We start from the raw sequence: 21,029 nt of genomic DNA, 5'->3' as shown, positions 1-21,029 counted from the left end.
ATACCTTCTCCTTGCAACACACCAGAATTCAGTGGAGCATACGTCGGATCACAATGGTATAGTACTGGAGTAGTCGACAGCGGCGCCTCCGTGTCTTGGTGGTATGATGGTCGTGAAACTGACTAAAAATTTGGCTAAGGCAAGTGCACCTATTGAATGGTAGTATAGTTATGGTGAGACCGAGAATATCGTACCCACGAAGACTAAAAGTACTAGTAATTACTATCTTTTTATTATCTAGCCTAAGAATTAAAGGATGTTTTTAAACTAAAACTAATTATCTAATTAACTAAGATTAAGATAGAGATTAAAGTTGGAAAATACTTTTTAGTAGACCGATGGAGAAGACAATACCCAAGGAAGAATTGACAATGACTTCACTTATTACTTCTGAATTAGACGATTTATTCACTTGACTTAATCTGTAGAAATCCCTAGTTTACGTTATTATCTCTCTCGAGACTAAAAACAACTGACTCTAGGTTGATTAATCGAAATCTCTTCCTAATTAAAACCCCTATTATCGCCTTAACTCGATCTATGGATTCTCTTATTAGATTTGACTCTAATCCAGCAGATTTATGTTGTCCTATCTCTAGGATTGCATGCAACTCTACTTAATTATGAATGATCTACTCTTAAACAGAGACTTTTTCTCCAATGAATAAGCACATGAAAAACCTAAATTAATATCCTGAAATATCAAAACAAGAATTAAAACTCAAAATTAAGAATAAGAATAAGTATTTATCATATAATTCAAATGGTAATAAGATTTACCTTAGGTCTCATCTCCCTTAGGTATTTAGGGAATTTAGTTCATAACAATGGAAAACATTTTAGAATTGGGAAAACAATAAAACTTAAAGAAACCCAAAGAACTTGCAACACCCCGAACCCGAGACCGTCACCGGAGTCGAACACAAGGTGTTAACAGACTTTAAACCACTTATAAAAAAATTTCCCAGACACTGCCAATCTGCGTACTAGTCGCTTTAAAAATCATATCTTGAGTTCAGAAACTCAGAATCCAGTTCCGTAAATTTTCCCTGAAACTAGACTCATATTCTCATCTACATATTTTTTTCTAGAATTTTTGGTTGGGCCAATTAGTACAGTTTATTAGTCAAAGTCTCCCATGTTACAGGGATCGACTACGCTGACCTTTGCGCATTACGACTTGGATATCTCCCTACACAGAGCTTCAATGCTGATGCCGTTTGTTTATATAGAAACTAGACTCAGAGAGGAATCTATACATATATGGAATGACTCCTAATTGTCTCTGGTTAATTTATAATGAATTTCCAAAGTCGGAACAGGAAATCCAGAAACCGTTCTGGCCCTGTCTCACGAGAACCTGAATATCTCTTAACATACTGTCCATATGACCGTTTCGTTACTTTCCTATGAAAATAGATTCATCAAGGTTCGTTTACATAATTTATTCACTATTTAATTCCCTTACTACTATTTTTAGTGATTTTCCAAATCTACATCACTGCTGCTGTCAGCATTTGCCTTTAAGGTAGACTTTACCTATTTCATAGTTTCCATGATTCAACTAGCCCTTTTAGCATAAATAGCACAAATTATGATAGTGATTAACCATTCCCATGGCCAATCCTTGTTAAGCATATCCACACCTCTCAATAACCATGTCCATACCAAATGATTATAACATTATACTCAAACATATATAAGCCATTTTCGCATGGCTATCCAAAATTATACAAGTCCAAAGGGTCCATGACCCCCAACAAAAAGGGTAGTCCTATACATGCCATTTCGAAGTTCAACCAAAATTGTACCAAAAGGGGGGGGCTTTGATAGTGTGGGCGACTTCGACTTCGACTTCAAAATCCCGAGTCCGATAGCTGGAGAACCAAAATCTATAAAACAGAGAATCAAGGAGACGGAGTAAGCAATTTATGCTTAGTAAGTTTTGAGCAAGGGATTCCAGCACAACAAAAGTATAGCATTCATGTAGCTAAACGGATAATTTCATATGCACAATTTTTCAATATCATACTTACTTCACATTACCAAGCCTTTTATTCATACACAAAGATCAACTTAGCCAAAGGCCGGTAGCTCATTTATCAACTGAGCGAATACTTATTTGTAAGGGCTCAACTAATTCAAAGCACATGCGAAACATACCTTAATGTTGGGATGTTTCAAGCGTATTAACTGAAATTTTTACAGCAAGATCATTCATTCCCAAATCACGTACCTTCGGAATTTAACCGGATATAGCTACTCGTTCAAATGCCTTCGGGACATAGCCCGGTTATAGTAACTCGCACAAATGCCTTCGGGACTTAACCCGGATTTAGTGACTCGCACAAATGCCTTCGGGCTTAGCCCGGAATTAGTATCTCGCACAAATGCCTTCGGATCTTAGTCCGGATATGGTCACTTAGCACAAAGCCTTCGGGACTTAGCCCGGACATCATTCAAATAACCATGCACATTTAACAATAAATCATGACACATTCGTATTTCGTTTTCGTTAGCAAAACTCAAACACAAGACACTTATCATTCTTGCAATTTCGGCTCAATAGCCACACACAAAGAGCATGATTTTGATTTGCTTAAAACATGATCTAATCAAATCATAATTTAAGCTCTTTTACTCAAGAACTTACCTCGGATGTTGTCGAACGATTCCGATGGCTATTCGACCACTTTTTCCTTCCCTTTATCGGATTTAGTTCCCCTTTGCTCTTGAGCTTAATTAAACAAATAAATTGATTTAATCATTTGAGCATCGAAAAGAGGAACACAAGGCACTTAGCCCATATTTATACATTAGACATTAAAGTCGCATATGTACGGAATCATGAATCAAACTCAACATTTTGGCTAATTTTCCCCCTTGGCCGAATTTTCTAAGCCAAGACAAAAGCATCAATATGCTTGCCTCTGACCGAATACATGCAACACCAATCTCCTTCCTATGGCCGAATATGCATGTCTATGTTGGGGCCGATTGCAACACTTAATACATTCTACAAGTATGGTCACTTGTATTGACTAAACACCATTTTGTTTCAAGTTCAAAACTTGGTTAATACACACATATATACACTAGTAAAGCATCCTCTCCCTTTCCATCAATTTAACACATGCATTACTCATTAATATACAAAAATTATATTCGGCCTTAGCACACAACTTGCTAGCCGATTCTTCTCCATCTAGCAACCAATGCACATATGTGCTCACTCAAAAATGCTAAAAAGAAGATTCAAGAATCATCAATCCACCATCACATGCATCATTAACAAGCTTCATATTTAGCATGCAATGGCATTAATACAAAATCCACCTAGGCCGAATATCATCCCCATGACATAGCAAAGATTTGAACCATGGGCTAATTAGAACTCAAGCTAGCAACTAAAAAAAACATGCATGAATCTCATGGCACAACCTCAAACATACCTTGATCTAGATACAAGTATGGCCGAACCTCCTCCTAATCCTCTTCCAAACCAAACATGAAGCAAGAACTCCTTTCTCCTTCCTTAGAATTTTCGGCCAAAAGGAGATGAAAAAGGATGAACAAAATTTTTCTTTTCTTTTCTTTAACTCACGGCAATGGGGGGGGGGAAACAACCACACACTTTTTTTTTGTTTTCATCATATTTCCTTTCATTATTTTATGCCCATGCTCCTTATTTAATCATACTTCCCATGACACACTAACTCAACAAGTTTATGACACGTTCTTGCCCATCACACTTGGTCTACCATGCTTGTCATGGCCGGCCACTACTAATAGAGGGGGGAAATTGACATGCAAGTCCCCCCTTTTTCAACATGCACTAATAGGTCCTTATGCTTTGACCTATCACATTTCAAAATTTTCTCACATAAGTCCTATTTACTAAAACTCACATGCAATCGACTAAATCGAAGCTTGAAATTTTCACACATTCATAATTACATATTCTAGACCATAAATATCACATTCGAACATTTCGGGGACTCGGTTTAGCGGTCCCGAAACCACTTCCTGACTAGGGTCAATTTTGGGCTGTCACAGAACTTCTAGGAAAATTGAATGGAGATCTTCAGTCTTGAAGTAGATCCTGCTTCCGAGCTGATTCCGACAGCTATCCTTGAGTATTTTCTGCCTTCTACTCTACGTGTCCCCCTTAATCCTCTTCTAAGGTGTTTATATAGACTTTGGAATGCTTCAAAACCCTCAAAATTAGCCTTTTTCAAGTAGAATTAGACTTGGGCTCTACAGAGACACGGCCGTGTGCCACGCCCGAGTGAAGGTCCTCAGGCCGTGTGCAATTCTGACTTGGTTTTTAGTCGACTCGACCATGACATATGGGCATGTGGCCTGCCCGTGTGCCTCACACGGGCGTGTGGTTTACCCTTATGAAAATGCCTAGGCCATGTGAAACACTAAATTAGGCCCAATTTGTCTGTTTTTGGCCCGTTTCATGCTCTCTTTGCTATCCTAAGATCTCTTGAGTATAAAACATGAAATTAAAGGGTTAGGAGCATCAAATTCACTAAATCTTATGCTAAATTATCCAAAAATATGCCAAGCATGGGATAAAAAATATGTATATATTATGGTTTATCAAATATCCCGACACTTAAGCATTTGCTTGTCCTCAAGCAAAATCCTCAACTCACAATTAAAATAAATCCTTCTCAACTTATAATTTTCATCAATAATGTTTCAAAGTAATCCACAGATAATCACACATTGAGGATTCTACTAAAAGAACATCAAAGTTTCAAACAATCCAAGTTGAGCATTTTAATCAGAAAATCATAGGTATCCCCTTTTATCTAAGTAATCACCTTTAATTCCAAATTGACAAGAGTTGACATCTTCAATAAAGATTCACTCAAATCACTTGAAGTATTTAAGGTTCAATAATTAAGCACTCAATAGTCAAACATGAAAATTTATTACCATAGGCTTGCATGAAAATCAAATCTCCACCACTATAAATGAGATGATACACGAATCAAAAGGTCTTTAACAGGGTTGTAATGGGGTTTGGGTTAAAGGTGTGGGTAAAGGCTGAAAAAGAGGGTTAGAATCGAGATTAATTCAATAAGTTACCAAACTTAGAATATTAAAGCTAATTACTAAATTACAAACAATTGTCAGAATTAAAACTATCCAAAACTAATGAAATGAGCCTTTTTTTTAGAATAAGAACAAGTACAATAATGGGTAGTACATAATAAGAAATAGTTCAGCAACTAGAATGAATGAACATAGTTAGGTAACTAATCAAATAAAATCTCAATAAAAAGGAGTCAATGAAAAGGGAGAAATTCTTAATGAATTAAAAAGGATTAAGTTGTGGGTTAATATTAAGGGGAAAATCAAGAAACAATAGTTAAGGCTCAAAGGGGTTCACTAGGGGTCAATTACGTGGGTAGGCCTTTTATGGGGTAAATGGGTTAAAACCTAAGTGCCTTTATCATTTTAGTATATCAAATCAAAGGTGTGGTCTCGACATGTATAATCGATGCAAGTTCTAGAATAGCAAATCAATGTTGACACACTTATAAAAAAATCAGTGAGCAAGAAAGATATATGCTCTAAAAGGCTCAAAATATCACGAAAATTATGAGTATTTGATGTAAATCCTGTAAATTCAAAACTTCAAGATAATACCTCAATTCAGGGAAACAACCTAGCAATTTTAATTCTTAAAAGTCAACTTATCATGCTTGATTCTCTAATGCATTTAAAGTTTAAACAATCAATGCATAATTCCCTATGATTAAATTCAAAACATATGAATAAAAATCATAAATTAATCAGAATTCACTCTAATAATAATATGAGAAAATTATTTAAGAAAAAGATAAAAATTTAGGGATTTTCTAGTAAATATATAAATAACCTCCCACACTTAAGGTGTACATTATCCTCAATGTACGAAGAAGATAGATAATAACAATATAAGCATAATATCAGAAGAGAGGGAGAGAAGCGAAACTACCCTGAATTTTTGGATCAAATCCTTGGAATAGTGAAAGCTAGAATTGTAGATAAGGCCAATGAAAGGCATGATTCTGAGTTACTAATAAGAAAATAAACACAACTGTGGAAGAGAATTAAGGGAGTAGTCGATAATAACTATAAAGATAAACATAGTTCAAAATATAAAACATAAGTCTTCAAAAATAAATAAAAGAAAAATAAAAATAAAATTAAAAAATAATAATAATAAAATAAATGAACTCAAAGGTCCTCATCATTGGATGCCACGTGGGTCGACGGCGTTGAAGGAGAGATGTGGAGGTGGTGGCAAATCTGTCTAAGAGTGGCATCGATGCTATCGAACCCCTGAAAACACTACTATTCAAAGCGAGTGAGTCATTCGGATATATCTGTCAAAGTGGCAGCAGTGGGTCGATGACTCTGTAATGGAGGTGGAGGTGGGTCTTCATGAAGGGTAGGGACATCATCAGTAATGTCCTCTGGCTCGTCCTGATTATTAGAGTGAACGAGTCTATATTGAGGAGGGTCAAACCAACGGTGTCGCTCTATCATCCTCATGTGGATCATACTAGAAATTCCCTGAGGAGACATCTGGCCTACTATTGTGAGTGTTGATGACATCTCTGGAGTGTCGAAAAGGCCGAAGTGCCGAGCGAGGCGAGTCACGTAGGGGCCAAGGCAGATGGGGCCCCTCCTATGGCGGTCTGTCTGGTGGCGAAAAGCAAGGACAATAAAGTATGTGAAATCAAATACATGACCAGTCGCCATGCTTCAAAGATAATATGCATCAGTAGTGCTCACAACTCTTGTGCTCTCTCTCCTGCCAGTCAACGTGTGAGCTAATAAGGCGTGGATGTATCGTAGAGCCAGAGAAAGAGAAGTGGCCTTCGAGCAACTTGGGTCATAACGGATCTGACTAGCTGTGAGAGCGTTCCAACAGCACAAAGGTGAATAATGGATGTGACGGTGGAGGTGAAAAAGTTATAGGCACTTATAATCTCGTCGATGTAGATGCTCAAAGCTACGCCAAACTCAGGGACGCTCATATGTCACACTAAGCCACCAAATCAGAAAGTGATAGTACCGGCCTTGTCAGGGGTATTCATCACATGCTGTTGATGGAACGTAGGGTAAAACTCCAAGGTGAGCTCTGAATAGGTGGGCTCGATAATCGCAAATAACCAATCCCACGGGGTAGTGGTAATGAAAGCACGGACCTCATCAACTAGTCTGACCTGCTCCAATGCGGTCCAGTCAATACGTCTGCCCACTCCTAATGCTCATACTCGAAGAAGCTGAAATAGGTCGTCCTGTAGGCCTGACAAAAATTGAAGCAAAGAATGATGATTTTCGGTCGAGGCGCTCAAGGAGGTTGCGCCAAGACCCTTCCACTTTTTCGAAGTAGGGACGGTAGTCTTCTTGCCTCATGTGTTCGTCATGGTATTCCTGTAAAAGTAGAAGAGTTTGTCATTAAATAAGGAAATGATCACGAATTATTTAAATGAGAGCTGGTAATGCAAAGTCTAAGTAATCCTAAATAATAATTTATTTCTAAATAATATGTACTAAAATCCTATTATGCAAAAAATAAAATGGTGATATTGGTATGGGAAAACGGGATAAAATAATATGGAACAAAAATAAGTCATGATAGAATAGCTAAGGATAAGAACAAGGAACCATAATACGCTAATTACAACAGAAATAAGTAACAATACCTAAATGAGAGGATGAACCTAATGATAGGAACAAATTGGAATAGAATAAGAAACCATGAATTCAGCCAATGAGTAAATGGTAGACTAGTCTAAAACAGTACCCAAACTAATTAGAAGGTAAATCAATAATGCTAAAATCGATTAAATAACTAATAATAATACTATTTATACAGAAATAATGAATAATTAAATAAATAATTAAATAAATAATTAATAGGAATAAAAGAGTAATGAATATCAAGGGGGACCTAACGGTGATGGTTGGTGATTGGACTTTGGACGGACGGCAGTGTCGACGGTGAGGGGTTGGGCGGCGGGGCTATGGTGGCTGTGTGGTTAAGAGAAAATGGGGAAAAAAGAGGAGGGGGATGAAAGGGTAAGAAAGAGGAAAGAAAGAAATAAAATAGAAGGACAGAAAGAGAAAGGAAAGAAGAAGAGAGGGAAAGCAAGAAGAGGAGCTAGGTGGTGGCCGGTGTAGGGGGAGAGGGGGCTGTGGTGGCTAAGGCTTGGGGGAAATATTTGAGAAGAAGAAAACAAAAAAATGTTAAGGTTGGGGTGGGGGTTTAAAAGGGACACGGTCGTGTGAGGCTTATGTTGGGCCACACAACTGTGTCAAATGAGCATGTGGCTCGAGTTTAGCTTGTATTAATCGCAAATATTAAATGCCCATTCGTCACACGACTTAAGACACCCCGGTCTGTCTAGGCCGTGTGGTTCTCACAGTCGTATTGCAGGGCCGTGTCCTATGTTGTTCGCCTCTCCCAGGCCTGTGTGGTATCCTACACACCCGTGTGTACGAATACACTGCTGTGTGCCTGACCTGTATAACTCTTTTACTTGTTTAAAATTTGAAAATTTAGCTCCAGTTTTCACACGGCCTAAGACACACCCGTGTGTACTGGCCGTGTGGATCGAATTTATGGCCGTGTGGCTCAAAACTTGGGGATTTTTAACCTTGTTTCTACACGGCCAAGGACACACCCGTGTAGGTTACTGTTCTTGCATAAAAACACAAAAAATAGATAAAATAAACGGGTTAGTGGTGTTAGTGCTCGCGTTGCCTCCCCAGAAGCGCTTATTTAAAGTCTAAGCTCGTTTTACATCATATTTGAGTTGTCATAGTGGTTCGAGGAGTTGAGACCCCTCTTTCTCATTGCCAATTCTATTATCCACATACAGTCTAAGTCGAGTAATATTTACCTTGAAAGTGCCGAATTCAAAATGATGTACCTCAACTATGCCGTATGGGAAAACATTAAGTAGCATAAAAGGAGTCGCTCTGTTTGTAATGAGCTCTGAAGTAGTAATTCTAGGGTCTTTTTCATCTAACAATACTTTGTCCTTGACCTTAAATTGCTTTGTTTCATCCCTACGCCTATTGTGGTGTCGCTTTGATTCATCATGTGCATTTGGTTTTTCCTTGACATGTGTTTGCCATTCGTCTAGTTCATTGATCTGAAGCCTTCGCTCTTCGTGAGTCACTCTATTTTTGTTGCATGGATTAGGATGAGGCTCTATCATGTTCTTCCTAGGGGATTCCTGTAAAGAAGTTTGCGCCTTAACATTACTCGAGTTAACAAAACTTAAACAATCATCTCAATTACTAGATATATTAGCAGAATCACGAGCTTGAAGTTTAATCATGTCATCTCCTACACGAAGTATCAATTCACCTGTGCCAACATCTATGATAGTTCTAGCAGTTGCTAAAAAGGGCCTTCCTAAAATTAAAGGTACGCCACTATCCTCATCCATGTCTAGAATAATAAAGTCATCTGGGAATATAAATTTATCAATTTTGACAAGCATGTCTTCAATAATACCCCTAGGAAATCTAATTGTTTTATCTGCCAATTGAATGCTCATCCTAGTTTGTTTAGGTTTCCCAAGACCGAGTTGTTTAAACATTTTATAAGGCATGACATTAATGCTCGCCCCTAGATCAGCCAACACATTCTTAATATTTAAACTACCATTTAAACAAAGAATAGTAAAACTCTTTGGATCTTTCAGTTTATTGGGTAGCTTATTTTGTAAAATGGCTGAGCATATTGTGTTTAGCTCCACGTGTGACAAATCATCTAACTTTCGTTTATTTGATAAAAGCTCCTTTCAAAATTTAACTACGTTTGACATCTGCGAAAGAGTTTCAATAAATGGTAAGTTAATATGTAATTTTTTTATAATTTAAGGAATTTACCGAATTGTTCGTTTGTATGGTCTTTCCTTGTCGCATTGAGGTATGGCACATGAGGTTTATACTCTTTGCTTACATCAACCTTACTGTTATCTGCCACATTGTCTTGCCTCAGTTTCGGTGCATCTTCAACTAACCCTTCATAATTGTGTACAGTAATGGCATGAAGTTGCTTTCTTGGGTTAGTTTCAGTGTTACTTGGTAGGCCACCTTGTGGTCATTCAGAGATCAACTTAGCAAGCTATCCTATTTGAGTTTCGAGCCCCTGAATCGATGTTTACTGATTCTTAAATGCTATTTTAGTATTCTGAAAATGAGTTTCTGACACTGAGATGAATTTTGTGAGCATCTCTTCAAGGTTCGGTTTCTTCTCTTGTTGGTAAGGTGGTTGTTGAAAACCTGGAGGATGTTCTGGTCTTTGATTTCCTTGACCACTGATACGTGATATTCATGACAGGTTTTAAAAATTTATGAATGAATCATTCTTTAGACTAACTTATTATCACGATTAAGTCAAGTGTACCTATCGAACAGTAGTATAGTTCAGCAAGACCGGATTGTCAAACCCAAAGGAACCACAAGTACTAGTATTTACTTCCTTTTTATTATCTATCCTAAAAATTAAGAGGTTTGGTTATCTAAACTAATTACTAAACTAAGAATGCACAGAAATAAAATTTGGAAAAATACTTTTGGGAAAATTCGATTGATTAAGACAATACCTAAGGAAAAATCCACCTAGACTTCACTTGTTATTTGACTCAGAATCAAACGATTTAATCATTTGACTTGATCCGTAGAAATCTCTAAGTTATATTATTATCTCTCTAGAGACTAATAACGTCTAACCCTAGGTTGAATAATTGAAATCTCTTTCTAATTAACACCCTAGAATTTCATTAACTCGATCTATGGATTCCCTTATTAGGTTTCACCCTAATCCGACAAAATCTTGTCACCCTATCTCTAGGCGCGCAATCAACTTCGCTTAATTATGACAATTGTACTCTTAGACAGGGTCTATTCCTCCTCTGAATAAGAGCTTAACTTAAATCAATATCCTGGAATATTAAAACAAGAATTAAGAACACATAATTAAGAACAAGTCAAATATTTATCATACAATTCAGATAATAATAACCAGATTCGTCTTAGGTTTCATTCCCGTTAGGTATTTAGGAGGTTTAGTTCATACTTATGAAAGAAAACATCTCAAAAGCATAAAGATAACAAAACATAAGAAAACATGATTTAGGGACTTAAATGAAAAATTGTAAAATTTGATGAAAAATTTTGAAATTTTATGAATACATGTGTTAGAAAATTTGTAATGGGGCTTTGGTTAGGCTTGAAATAGGGAATAATTTGTACAAGTTTCATTTTCTGGGCCTAGGGACAATCGAAATTTATGAAAAAGTTAAGGGCAAAATGGTAACTTTGCCTAGGATGTAAATTGAGTCCATTTAAATATGAAATGTGTGAAAATAATGGTTAAATTTATTTATATAGATCTGGACAACACTAATTCGAGGTTAGATCGAGGAAAAGAAAATATTTTGGATTAGTAGACTTTTACGCGACAAGTGTCGAGGTAAGTTCGTGTAACTTAATCGGGCATGTGAATTATGTTTAATGAATGTTGTATTTGTATGGGATTTTATTTATATTGATGTGCATTATTTTATTTCTATAATGAAAAATTTAATACATGTTTGAAATGGTAAAAAGAGGTTAAGTTCCGATTGAATATTGAGTTCCGATGAGTGGATAAGCTTTCCCAAAATGATTGAGGTCCTGCATTTGTTGTGGATGGATTTAGCTCATATGAGTAATCCTATTGACCTTATTTTAGAAAGGATTTAGCCTGGACAGGTAATCCTGACACAAAACCTCTCAAGTATACATTACGATTATAGTTTAGCTTGGACTGGTAATCTTAATTAAGCTTTTCTTAGCATACGTTATATAAAGGATTTAGCTTGGACTGGTAATCTTGTTATACGATATGTGGCTCGAGAGTGTGTCCTATGATTAAGTGCCCTAAGGGGTACTCTTGAATAAGAATTGAAGGATTAATGATTGGTACACCTTGAGTGTACTACTTGAGCATTCATCGAAATTCAATGATTCAATGGGCATAAAACTCTTGACATGGAATGTAAATCCTGATATGATATGATATGATAATGACTTGAAAGAATATTTCTTGGTGAGATCATTTATGTTACTTGATTGAAATGAATATTTTGGTGACTAACATGTTTGATGGAATGTATGTGATTAGGCAGTTTAGCCAAATGGATGGAAACATAACATTGTGTGCCTAGATTTTAATAAACAAGATTGGTAAGATTAGTTTATGTTATATGAACTTACTAAGCATGTAATGCTTAATTTGTTTTATTTTTTCCCTTATTTCATAGTGCTCAGAAGCTCGTGAAGGGTGGAAGATCATCAGAGCATCGCCACACTATCAACTAGCATTTTGGTTACATATAGTGAAATCATTTTGGTATAATGGCATGTATAGGACAACTTGACCAATAGAGACTTGAAATGTTATTTTGTAACCTAGCCATTGGAATGGCTAGTAATGGTTCATTTTGGTATTACTATGTAGGTTATTATGATATATATACACATGTGTTAAGTTGAGTACATGTGATAAAATGTTGTATGATGAAATTGCAATGATATGTCATGTTATATGATGAAATTGCCTATTTTGAATGCTGGGAATGGTTAGTATTGGTTGTGTGTTTCAAGTACGGGTCTTGGGTGAAATTCTGAGTGAGAAATGAAACTAGAAAGGGCTTTATTTTGTCCACATGGGCAGACACACGGGTGTGTTTCTAGACCGTGTGTGACACACGGCCAAGTAACATTGGCATGTGGTTAGGCCGTGTGTCCCCTGCACCTTAATTTTGAGAAACAGAATGCTCAGAATTTGGCACACGAGCGTGTGTCTCAGCTGTGTGAAACCTGCAACACTGTAAGCTTCTTCCCTAAGTAGTGACACTGCCCCTTTCAACTTTTGTTCAGGAGAACAGTCTAAGTCCTCCATTATCCTTTCGGTGGCCTCCAACCAGTATTGCCATGTTAGGAGCCACACTAGCCACGCCTTTAAAGATCTCAGCCCCATTTGATTGAAGTCACTTCGGAATGGACCCCCAGTTTCCCGTGCCGTTATTGGGCCTTACGACCCTTTCCAAAATCCTCAGCATTGCCTGCGACAATGCATCTTCCCTCATGGCCCGATCATATGGCCCAGTCCCAGCTACTACTATCCAACATCGGGCATATGGCCTGATGCCGACGATTCAGCCATAACACTTTCGCAACCATGGCCACAGCCTCTTGCACCTCTTCTAGCACTCATCGTTGCCTCACGTATTATCTGGATTAGAAATTTTATAAAGTTTTAGCTAGTTTTAATAATTAAATTGATGTTTTATGGAAGTATTAAAAGAAGGTTGTTTTCGTAAATCCTCTACAGTTCCAAGGTCCTGCGGGCTTCAGTTTCAATATAAAAAAACCTTAGCAAAATCAACTAAAGTAGCCCACTAACTACCTACAGTATATCAAATTACACAAGCTTAAGAATAAAGGAATTTTCTTGGTTCAATGTCTGAGACTCGGTGTGCGGCACAGCAAGAATTATTTTCCTTCCAAAACATTTTGATCCAAATTTTTTTTAAAACAAAACCAAAATAATAAGGCCCACTTCACAGCCCGAGTTTTGCAACCTGTGCTCTGATACCAATAAATGTAACACCTCAAACCCAGCCCGAACGTTATGGCTGAATCTGGCGCGTCACATTAAAGTGTTCTAGCGAAAACCTTGTTTTCATTGAAAACCCTTCCTTGAAATAAGAACCTTAACTCACTTATAAAAACTCTCTTTCAATCGCGAAAGCTTGCTTAAAACATATGATTTATGAAAACCTGTCATTTTAAAATTAAGTTACAGAAACGTAGAAAAACAAATTATGGTTTAGGAAACCCATGTTCAACATTTCATATTTGCAACGCATAAAAACAACAATCCAAATAATATTAAAAAGGAGGGCCTTATTACATTCCAGTCTAAAATTACTTAATAAACTAGAAACTATATGCTCTTTCTTAAAAATAACAAGTCCAAGTCGTCTTGGTAGCTGGCCACCTCCAAGTCCCTCCAAACATCGAACCTTTTACTGAGCATCACCTGAAAAAATAAAAGAGGGGGTGATTTTTCAAAAACTCAGTGTATATGACCCTCGAAGAGTAATAAGCATTCATCAATCCATAAAATCATACATGCAATGCAATGCAGTGCAACCCACCCCAATAATCCAACCGGTACACATTAACTCCGTCCCCCGATACACATCATGTAGGGATATAAATATCGACTTACCCATCCGATACACATCAATGGTAGCCCGGTTGCGGAACTACCTTAATTGCAGCAAGCTGCCAATCACATATTGGGCTTAAAAGCCATCGATGGACCCACGGTTGTCAAGCAACCATGCGATCCTCATATACTTCCTCCGTTCCATAATTCCCAACCCATATGCAACCTATACAGAATATCGTATGTATTCAGTGGATATACATGTAACATCCATAAATCTTACATTCAACACATAGGAGTATTTTGGTCATTTTTGCCCTTAGGGGCATTTTGGTAATTTCTCTTTATTAGGTTTATTACCTACCTTGGCCCGTTAACAAGTCCTCGTTGGCTAAAGTGAACAGACACTATGCACCAGGTAGGATTCCAGAGAAGTGGAGGTAAGTCATTAAGAACGCTTAAGTACAAAGCTCTCCCTATATCCAATCCTAGACATGCATATACCCATTACCACACATTAACCTTATGGCTCGTCCACGGTCTTAATTAATTAGTTAAGTTTTATGTCAATTAAACAGTTAACAGATGCTAGGCTCAAAACCCCTTACAAAGCCCAAACAAGTCTACATACATGCATATGGCCCATTAGGCCCAATCTCATTCATATGGCCCATTAGGCCCAAATCACATTCGTATGGCCCATTAGGCCCAAATCACATTCGTACGACCCATTAGGCCCACATCAGATTCATATACATGCTTTCATATAATTTCCATCACTTAACATCAAGTTGCCAATTTTGCCTATTATTGGCCCAACACCCTAGCGGACCCACTTAGCCCATCCTGGCCCGGTTGGCCAAAACACAGCCCAAGTTCATGGAATCACCCATGGGGCCTCAGATAACCTAATGGTTTCCCCCTTATGAGTGTTCGTGCACTCACAAGACTGCCGTAGCCAAACTTTCGGCATTTTGACTTTTCGACATTTCGGCTTTTGCCAATCTACTGTATGTGTGCAGTGTATGTACACACCTGGTAATAAAGCGTGCTGCGATCCCCCTTACCACGAACCTACAATCGATATCACTCAATGATTACTCACATATACTTATCGAATACTTTACCAAAAGCCGAAGTCTCACCTTAGCCTTACCTGAAACGCCAAGTTTTAATAGCTTTTCCTTGATCATTAATCACGAGTGCTGCCCAGATCTGCATTAACCTTTATCATTAAAAACATATTGGGTGACTTGTATCCAGCATATGTCACCCTTTTCTACTAAATCCTATTCGGCCAACCTTTACCGAAGTGAAGAACACTTACCAAAGTTTCAACACCTAGGGAGCAAATCAGAAAAGATCCAAAGACTAGGATTCGATACTAATCCTACCAAAATCGATTAGAAGAAGTGAGGGACAAAGTGATCTATACTAGCAAAACTGATTGAGAGTGCAAAACACTTACACTTGAATTGGTCGAAGCAGAAAGAGTAGTGGCAGCACTGAGGATAATCGGCTCTTGAGACTTGTATGGTGAAAAGGGTTATTCGGCACAAAGAAAAGTAAAAATCGTTTAAAACCAGAGGAGAATCAAAAAGAAAACTTTGAGTACGGAAGAATGGAGAATCAGCACAAAGAAAAAGAAGGAAGAACAAGGAAATTTCGCCTTTTAGATCTTTGGAGAAAAAGGTGTTTTCTGCCAACAAGGTGAGGGAGAATTCGGCATTAGCCTGGCAACCTCATATTTGGCATCTATATATAGCCTCTAGCCAAATTTCCTATCCCCTAATCCCCAATTCGGCTCCACCTCTTTACGCTCCTCATCTCCTAATTTTCTCCTTGGTAACCCCTCAATCCCCTCTTCAAATTTCTCCTCTTATCACTCATTACAGAGTTCACATTCAACGCCACCACTGTTCATCCCTTAAGCAAAAATAAATCCTTCCTTTGAGCAAGGAGGGATTCGAACCCCTTACCTCCTTGCCTTGCATGTGACGCCACTTGCCACTCCACCACAAGGCTTTCTTGTGTCCAATTCTTCCTTCATTTATTTAAAATCCAGCCTACTTGCCAATATGGTTCTTTTAATAATTAAACCATAATTTCGTTCACCCCTAAGTTCGAACTCAAACCTTACTAAGACCTACTATCACATAATTAACACTTGACTAGGAATGTTAAGCACAATTTTTACCAAAACCAAAAAAAAAAGAAAGTTCAGGATTTCGGAACTTTTGGGGCTTTACATCTTTGATCTCACGAGCTAGAATTCGGATCGCTTCTTCCCTATATGATAAATCTAACTGAATCTCAACTGCGGTCGGGGAAATAACATGCGAAGGATCAGATCCGTATCTTCTTAGCATCGATACATAAAATACATTGTGAATCTTTTCTAACTCAGATGGTAATGCTAGTCGATAAGCAACTGGTCCAACTCGCTTGATAATCTCGTACAGCCCGATGAATATCAGAGTCAAATTGCCTTTACGACCAAATCAAAGTATTTTCTTCGACAGTGAAACTTTCAAAAACACTCTATCTCCAATCTGAAGCTTAATATCTTTTCTTTTCAATTTTGTATATGATTTCTGATGATCTGACGCCGCTTTTAAACTATCACGTATTACTTTCACTTTTTCTTCTGTTTCTTTGATTAGATCATCCCGATGAATCTTATTCTTACTTAATTCAGTCCACTACAAAGGTGTTCGACATTTTCGACCGTATAAAACTTTGTATAGTGCCATCTTTATACTCGATTAGAAGCTATTGTTATACACGAATTCAATCAATGATAAATACATTTCCCACGTACCTTCAAACTCAAGAATGCAACATCTCAACATATCCTTGAGTATCTGAATAACTCGCTTGGATTGACCATCCGTCTGTGGGTCAAATGCGATACTAAAATGTAATTTTGTACCTAGCACATCTTGTAGTTTCTTCCAAAATCTCGATGTGAACCTGGAATCTCTATCTGAAACAACATAAATAGGTATTCCGTGTAATCTCACAACCTCGGAGATATACAACTCAGTTAACTTTTCAAGTGAATAATCCGTACGCACAGGAATGAAATGAACTGATTTTGTCAACCGGTCAACAACAACCAAAAATTATATCAAATTCATCAAATGGTAACAACATTAGATCAGCCAGAAAACAAATATCCCGAATCATTATTGGATAGTTCTTGCACACTTTATCAACCAACATACACTTGCCTAAGGGATTCAATACTCTAATTACAAATTCAGTAGACTCTACAGGCAAAGTCTTACTGGATACTAAATTCACACATGCATATGAATAGGTTGATCCTGGATCTATCAATGCAATAACTTTAGTATCATAGAAAGTAAAAGTACCAGTTATAACATCTAGCGATGACGCTTCTTCGCGAGTGCAAATAGCGTAGGCTCTAGTAGGTGCTCTAGCCTTGAACCTCATAGCAGAGTCTTTAGTCGCTCTCTGACTACCACTCACATTACCCGTGTTTCTGGGTGGTCTACTCCTGTTTACAGTGTTACTCGGCCTCGTGTTTTGAACATCCTCTTTTCCCATCAACTCTGGACAGTCTCGTATAAAATGATCCAATGATCCACATTTGTAACAAGCTTTATTTCTTATGTTCCAACATTCTCCAAAATTTCATCATCCACATTGCTGACATTCAGGTTTATTGTCTTTTACACTACTAACACTAGCTACTGATGTAGCTTGAGATTTAGAACCAGAGTATTGTTTAGCACGATCCTTGTTCGAATATCCCATCGAAGCACTAGCGAGTATACTAATCTTTGGACTTCTTTGATGAAGACTGTTACGGCTTACTCATCAATCTTTTTCTGGTGTTTCTAGTCTCTGACTATGCTTTCCTCTTTTCTTTGCTGAGATCTTCGGCTTTACAATCCCTTTCAACTAAAACAACAAATTCTTTAATTTCCAGAATCCAACTAATAACTTTATATCCTCATTCAGTCCATCAATGAATCGTTTACACATGATTTCTTTAGTGGAAACATATTCCCGAGCATATTTGCTCAATCGTACAAATTCTCTTTTGTACTAGGTGACAGTCATTCTGCCTTGTTTCAATTTCAGATTCTCTTTATGTCTCTGATCGAGAAACCTTTGGCTTATGTACCTTTTTCGGAACTCAGTCTGAAAGAATTCCCAGTAACCCATTCTCTAAGAACCAATGATATCAACATTTTCCACCAATGATACGCATTATCTCTCAGCAAAGATACAACACACTTAATACATTCATCTGGAGTACTAGACAATTCATCAAACACTTTGATTGTGTTCTTGAGCCAGAACTCAGCCCTCTCAGCATCATCATCAACTGTAGCCCGAAACTCTTCGGCCTCATGTTTACGTATCTTATTGTAATAGCCCAAAATTGGGTCTAGTTGGAACAGAGGTTTCAGGACCACAAAATTCGAGAGAGAAATAATTATTTTATGATTATTTTGAGGTCTATGACATGATTGCATGATTGTGTGAAAATTTCGTGAAGAAATTCTATGTATAAAGTGCTCAATTTGAAGTTAGGGACTAAATTGAATAAGTTGCAAAACTTTCATTCTAGAAGTTTCTAGTATGAAATTGCTTTGAAATATTAATTAGGAGGTCTTAAATATAAATTTTACCAATTTCTAAGTGATGGACAAAAATTGGACATGGATGGAATTTTTGAAAGTTTAGTAAGGAAGGGCATTTTGGTCATTTGGTAATTAAAAGAAATAAAAAGGGAAAATAAAGTTAAAATTGACTCATCTTTTTCATGGAAGCCGAAATTAGCATGCGGGAAGCCATGGATAGGGTTTTCAAGCTTTTCCAAGCTCAATAGTAAGTCCGTTCTAACCCCGTTTTTCAAGTTCTTTATGTTTTTGGAATCCTAGTAATTTGATTAAGCTTATTTTAGCAATAATTTAAGCTAGGGTTCATATTTGGAAAAATACCCATAGGTGAAATGTGTTTATTTTGATGTTTTATGATAGAATATGAGGTTTTGAATTATGTTAGACAACTTGTGCTACTCGGTTTTGAGTGAAAACGAGTAAAAGGGCTTAATCGGTAAAAATACCTAATAGTCATAAGTATATGTTACAATGAGAATTTGATGTTGCCATAGAAGGGAAAAGTGATTAGAATGTCATAAAACATAAGAATAAGGGATGAAGTTTAATTCCCGAGCCTAGGGGCAAAAGTGTAAATATGCAAAAGTTTAGGGGCAAAATTGTAATTTTTCAAAAGTTTGAGTTAAAGACTGTTTTGAATATGATGTTTCAAAAGTGTAAATATGATGTTTTAGATCCCGAAAAATGAGATTTGAACCTAGAATGAGAGAAAAATCGAAAGTTGGTAAAATGGTCGTTTTAGTATCGATGTAAGTTCATATGTATAATAAGCATTAATTTATGCATGTTTCAATGTAAAATTGATATATTTATTATAATTTCTGAGGTGTTGAAAGTATGTAAGTTGGTATGATAATAATACAACAATAATGCTGTAATTTATATTTGAAAGTTAAATTTAGTGAATAAATTGAATTATGTTAAATTAAATGATTATGGTGCCAAGTTTATGAATTGATTTAAAAATATGTCTATGGTACATGAAGTGCATTGAATTATCATACATAAATGTGATTTCTATGATTATGGATATTATGGGAAATTGTAAGTTCATATGATTTTTAACAAGGCAATGTGTAATTTAATGTTATTGCCTTGATATTAAATGAGATCTAAGTTTATATGTAAGTAATACATCAATATTACTTTTATTATGATACTTTATAATAATATTGGACATATGTTTGTGGATAATTACTTGATTGGTGAAATTGTTGGAAAAGAGAGAGAAATCTCGATTGAACCTTCGGAAAGATTGGATGATACAGATAGTATGTAGCTAGGTCACATGTATGGTGCTGAGTGCACATCATGTGTACAAGAGAGATACAAGACATTATGATGTAGCTAGGTCGCATGAGTGATACTATGTGTACACCATGTAGACAAGAGAGCTACGGGATATATGTAGCTAGGTCGCATGCGTGGTTCCAGGTGAAGGACACCATGTAAACAAGAAAGCTACGAGATAAACTGGATAGGTCACATGGGTGGTGCTAAGTATTCACCATGTGTACAAGAGAGCCGAACTATATGATGGGTAGAGCTATGTGCTAAAACCACCAAGTATCGAGGATTGATCCGAAGTGTTCAACGGGAGACTCTCTATGTATTGCTTTGTGAGTTTTGTGATGAATAAGTGCAGGAACTTGATTATGTGAATGATGTGTACATTAAGTGACCGAGATGTGGTAAGGTTATAAACAAGTAAATTATACGTGAGGATGATTTTATGGTGACCTTGTAATCATGGGCCTATACTTGTAATGTATGAAATGTCGTGAAAATGATTTGTGATATGTATGTTAAAATGAGGTTAATATAAAGAAAGTGTGAAAGAGTGAATTAGCAATAAAACTGTTTTGGACAGTAGCAGTGACCTGATTTTGAAAAATCACCAAAAATAGTAAACATTGAATTAGAGACTGGATGAGATATCAAATTAAAGATTAATGAGTCTATTTTCATATAAAAGAAACAGAGAAAGAAAAGAAGTTCTATATTTTTATATATTTATGTTTTTGTGAGACGAGTTTAGAATGACTACGTGATCCCCTATTCTGACTTTGGAAAATCACAAAAAATTGGATAAAAATAAATTAGAGGCTTAAACTTAT

The sequence above is a fragment of the Gossypium hirsutum genome, chromosome A06, assembly GCF_007990345.1.
Source record: "Gossypium hirsutum isolate 1008001.06 chromosome A06, Gossypium_hirsutum_v2.1, whole genome shotgun sequence".
NCBI classification, from domain to species: domain Eukaryota; kingdom Viridiplantae; phylum Streptophyta; class Magnoliopsida; order Malvales; family Malvaceae; genus Gossypium; species Gossypium hirsutum.
Note: the sequence above shows the minus strand (reverse complement) of the source record.